The sequence below is a fragment of the Nelumbo nucifera genome, chromosome 6 (genome assembly GCF_055504915.1).
Source record: "Nelumbo nucifera cultivar China Antique chromosome 6, China Antique-T2T, whole genome shotgun sequence".
NCBI lineage: Eukaryota > Viridiplantae > Streptophyta > Magnoliopsida > Proteales > Nelumbonaceae > Nelumbo > Nelumbo nucifera.
The window spans coordinates 38,596,373-38,602,372 of record NC_142654.1 but is presented as its reverse complement, the minus strand read 5'-3'; positions in this window follow the sequence as shown (position 1 = coordinate 38,602,372).

The window sequence follows — 6,000 nt, the reverse complement described above, 5'->3', positions numbered from 1 at the left end:
CCTCCAATGACATTATGACACCTGGCAGCCTTTTGACACCTAAGTGCAGCTTCTTGACAACCAGGCAGCTCGCCACCTTGCAGCACTTACAGGCAGCTTGCCACCTTGCGGCACTTACAGGCAGTTCGCCACCTTGCAGCACTTACAGGCAGCTCGCCACCTTGCAGCACTTACAGGCAGCTTGCCACCTTGCGGCACTTACAGGCAGCTCGCCACCTTGCAGCACTTACAAGCAACTCGTCACTAGGCAGCTCGCCATAGGCAACTCGCCACTAGGCAGCTCGCCATCTTGTAGCCTGGCACCTCAAAACAACTAGGTGACACCCGGGACTACTTTGACAACAACTTGCCTTTGCTAAGTTGATGGTGTCCCACTAGACGTAGCCTGGCATAGGCGTGGCCTGGCCCTAGCACGAGCTGGCAGCCTAGCCCTGGCACCGACCTGGCAGCCTGACACAGGTGCCAACTTGACAACCTCGAGCTCGCCACCACCGTACCCCACATTTTACGGGATTGTGACTTTTAATGGCTATATTAGCTTACCCACTCCCCAGTTCTGACGGAAGGGACAGTATTACCGTTTGACGGTGTTTCACCCACCTAACACGAAAGCAGGTCCCATCACAGCGGGAATGCAGGAACTACTCCACCTAACCCACAAGGACTCCAGTATATAAAGACCTCACCCCCCAAGGGCAAAGAGAGGCTAAAAAATGAGGCAAATGCTAAGATGCTAAGAGGCTAAGATGTAAAAAGGGATGGCAATCTCTTCTCTCTAGCTCTCTCATTCTCTTATATCATCTTCAAGCTCTCTACTACTATACTGTGCTAACTTATCCATCGGAGTGCCCCCGCCGGGTAAGCCACCCCCGGGTCCTTTAACATCTGGTTCCTTGCAGGCCTCTAAAAGAGCAACAGCTCATCAAGGTAGCTCACCACCAAGCAGCTCATCAAGGCAGCTCGCTACAGGTAGCTCGCCACTAGGCAGCTCGGCACCAAGCAGTTCGCCACTAGGTAGCTCGCCACCAGGCAGCTCGCCACCAAGGAGCTTCACTTCAGCCTCTAAATCACCAACTACATGGGAGTAGAAAACGGTTACATCATTGACCAAAAACGTCATCACCCAAACGAAAAAAAAAAAAAAATGATACGTGACCGAAAACAGTTACATCATTGACCAAAAACGTCATCACCCAAACAGCTATGAAGACGGAAAGGCCGTTTTCCGGCTACATTGTTATAAGTTTCCAAATACCAGCAAAAGTGCACTGCTGTTTTACATCGTTGCAGCCAAATGAGACGAGAGGAAAAATGAAAATACAAAAGCGAACCGGTTTGTATTTTTTGAAACCGGTAGAATGTTGATTTACACCCTACAAATTTGCATTTACGTCCTTTCCAAACATGATATGACATACATATTTTACATGATATATTTAAGGTTGTAGGCTTGAAAGTCTGTTTTGATCCATGATAATCCTTACCAGAGAGTAGAAACCCCCCAAACCTCAATGAAGGTGGAATTAGATTCTAATAATAGAACATAAGCTTTGCTACTAGGTTAACTCGCATCTTCAATTTATATATGCTTATATGTTGTTCCATGCCATATGTACGCCATTCAATAGATGTGGTCTTCCCTAACTCGACTCAAAATGGTCCACAAAGGGACTCAAGAATCTACTTGGTAGTGCAACCGACATTAGTGTCTATTTTTCTCTTCCATGAAACCAACCCCAGTGTTTGTACCATCCTTGTTAAACTAGTCCTTTTCCAATGCTCACAATAATAATTCCACATTGTAACCTTTCCTCATAATCTCTCCTACTCATCAGGTTCTCATCATAGCATCCAACCACATAAAGTTGTTCTTTTTTAATTATCGATCCATTATTTCTTTGTACTTTTCTACCTACTATTTATCACGTGAAAGGAAGAATCTCAAAAATGGCCTCCAAGTCCAAGGACAAAGGAGTTATTATAATGAAAGAATATCATGTAAGTGATGAACTTGAGAGCAATTCACATAGTATATTACAATGGTAGCTAATCAATAGATTCCCTCTTTTTGACCCTATTGAAGAGAATATTAAAGTTTCAAAGCTTTATATGGGTAAGTGAACTTATTCAGTGCATTTATCCATGTTCTTTTATTTCCTACATAAATAAAAAATGATCATTTTATCTATAAAAAACTATTATTAAGAGCGACAATTTTTTTTAAACAATGTATGTCCTTAGTTTCAATTATATTGATATACACTGTACACTGAGTTTTATATATTAATAATATCAATATATTCTTGGTTTATGATCATATTGGTATGTTTCTATAAATTACTCCTTAAATTGGACACTTATGAGAATTGTGTTAATTTATAAATATCTCAGTCATTGAATAAACTTGGAAAGTTTATTCTGATAAGGTAACACTGATGTACTACCAAATTAGTGGAGCAACATGTCTCAACTGCTAGGGTTAGACCCCAAGTACAACCATGGGTGTTTGTAATAAGCATTGAACCTGGACTAATTTCCATTTATGATTTAGACCTTTGAGACAGATGAAAAAAATTAGAAATTTGCACTTAGCTCTAGACTTTATTATAATACTACACTGGGCTTGGACTAAACTACTTTTGATATGCCAACTAGTGAGATCCACTTAGGGTCAAATACTTGGGTATGTTGGAGCAATTTAAGATATTACCTGAGTGAATGATCATAGTGATAGCATCAGCCCCTATATCAGACAAAGTAAATATTAGGGTTTACACTCTTTTTTATGGAAACCTAAAACTGACAGTAGTGTATTTCAACTGCATTTGAAATCAGTTTTACAAAGCGTTTTTTGTACTTATATTATGTTATTTTCTGAAAAAGGTTTGCAAAAGGTTTTAATCCTGCAATCCATCTATGCAGAGGGTGTGACATTGCATTTTGTAGTCAGGAAAGAGGTCATTCCTTGTGAGTAGTGTTTTTATCATTTAAGGTTAGAACTGTCAATGCGTCGGGTCTGACCTGCCGGTTCAGGTTTTGGGAACTAGAACCAATGGATCGGTTCCAAGTCCTAATATAAGGTCCCAATTACTATCAGTTTGGAACTGGTTCCACCTAGCCCTAAACCGATTCAGACCCAACCCTATATATATAATGCCTAATATATTAAATAAATTAGATATATACAATACATATAATATATAATGTATAACATATATAGAATATTTAATATATATTAAACATAAATATTTATTTTTTATTTATTATAATCGGGTCTATTGAGTCAGACTCGATTATCCCGAGAACCGATTGGTTCAGTTTCTGGTCCAAAGATTACACCCTATTGGGTCTAGTTTCGAGTTCAAGTCCTCAACATTTTGTGTTGGGTCGGTTCCGACCTAGACTCGACCTGTTGAAAACCCTATTTAGGGTTAATAGATTAAGGGTAAGAGACCATTATAGGGCTTAAAACCTTATGGGCTTTATCTTACATCAATCCATTATCCTTGGGCTTCATAGGGTAGATGAAACCAAGGATCACTTTGAATTAAATGTTGAGCCCAAACTGAGTCCAAATTGATTGGCTCAAGGGTTCACTACCCCTATGTAGTGAATTCGGCATATCTCTTTTTAGACATGGGCTAAACCCATATGAACTTATGCGAGACCTTTGTAGGTACCTCTCCCTCTCCCTCTCTCTTTCTCCCCCTCTCTGTCTTCCCGCCACCGCCACTGCAACTCTTAGTAGCGGCGGTCGATTTCTCTCTCCCTCTCCATTTCTCTCTCTCTCTCTCTCTCTCTGTCTTCCCACCACCGCCACTGCAACTCTCAACAGCAGTGGTCTCTCTCTCTCTCTCTCCCTGTCTTCCCGCTACTGCCACTACAACTCTCAGTAGTGGTGGTCGATTTCCCTCTCCCCCTCTCTCTCCCTCTTGTCTTCCATAGTTATAGCGGCCCTGTTTTAGTAGTGGCATTCGAATGTACACCAAATTAAATATGTCAATATTTTTTAAATTTTTTTACTTTTATAATTTTTATTTATATTAATTATTAATTATTAAATATTTTAATAATTTGATAATTATTAAATATTTTTTCATTGCATTGTGGACTTTATTACTATTTTCATTATTATTTTAGCTTTTAATTATTTATTATAAATTTATAAGTTTATATGTATTTTTCAATTTTATTCTTATTTTAATATATTATTTTTTATTTTTTATTTTTACTCATATTTTTCAATATTATTTTGAATTTAATAAATTATTTTTTATGAAATAATGCAAATTGAACACAAAATTATCAAATAGTCTGTTTTAGAGGTAAAATAGTAAAATTAGGGAATTTCAGATGTTGAAGGGTTGATCTAATACAAACAAACTTATCTATTCAAAGCCTCTAAAAAGTAGAAAAGCACTTATGCCTCTTTTCAGATTTCAGATACTTTTAATATCTTTTTAACTTTTCAGATTTCAGATTTAGCAAACGCCACCTTTGTCTAATAGTGTGTGAAATGGTGATAACTAGAGATTGAACTTGGCATATTAGGATCTAAAAGTGTTTAGGAGTGAATGATTAAGGTTTATGGGTATTAAGGTTAGGCCAGAAGGGTAAATTTGGGCGGAGAAGACAGATAGGCCCAATGCAGATTTTTTATTTCCACTGTAGAGGAATAAACATTTAAAATGTCAAAAACCCACACTCTACGCACTCATACCCGCGCCCTAGGCTGAACCATCATTCTCCCTAAATTTGGGATCCGAGGGGTTTGACCAACCGAGGATGGCTCAAATAGAATCTTAGTCAGATTATGGGTTAGATGATGAAGATTAGGGATGGAATTTAGTGAATAAGGTTGTAAAAGGGCTTTTGCTTGGCAGATGAAAACCGATCTTTGATCAGATGGACAGAATGGGAGATATAATGGTTTAGTGTCTTTTAAGTTGGGTTGCATCGGTCAACTACATGCCTCTCGGATCAGAACCTCAGTTGTCTCAAGTGTTAAATGAGGGAACTTTCAGGTGAGATTTGGTGGATTAGTGAAGATTGGGGTTAAGGGACTTGGTGGCAGAGCTTGACTGTATTGGGGGTGTGCAAATTGCAAGTTTTAGGTTTGGGTAATATCAGCACACTAGATTCATCATAATAGAATCTTTTGATAAATAGATGGCAAAGGCTAGGTGTTTGACGAGAAATTTTGGTTTGATAGATTATCTTAGTGTCAATGTTTTAATGCGAAGGATAAAGTGTGACAATGTGTCAAGGGTGCTAATAGTGATAATTTAGACCATTGGATGAGAATCTCGTAGATTTGACGGTAAACTTGAGAGTTTTCGGGTTAGGATTTGGTTTCCTGAATTTTGAGGTGTTCTAAAATGTTGGAGAGGTCTAATCGGACGTTTGAGGTGTGGAATGGTTTAGAGAAAGGAACAGTGTTGACAAAGAAGAATGTTTTTTTGAATCTTTTTAATGAGCTCAAAGTAGAGGCCTCCTTAGAGAATCATCTAATGGTTTGACCGTTTTTTATTTTTTTTTGTTAAAACGGATCATTCATTCGATTTAAACAATTGAACCATTTGACCCAAGAACCGAACCCTAATCGGTTCATTGTCCGATTCGATCTTAAAAACCTTGACCATACCTATTTTTCATTACAAGTTGAAGAACTAAATCCGTAGTCTTTTGCTTGTAATGCACTACACAACTACATTAGGGATGATGGAGTGATTGACTTGCCAAAGGTGATCCATTTCTCAAACCCAAATGTAATTGTGGATGAAGAATGGAATCATGTGCGATCCCTGAAGTTTGTTCAAAATTGACAACAAAACAAAGAGTCGTCGACACGTGGAGGGAGTTAGAGACAACATTATGAGACAAACGGCTATCAAATATAACATTGTAAAGAGGAATTGAACATGAGATATTTCTTCTATTCTATGATAGAACAACCCCATTCATGGTTGTCAATTGATGTAACTTCTCAACGTGTGTTGA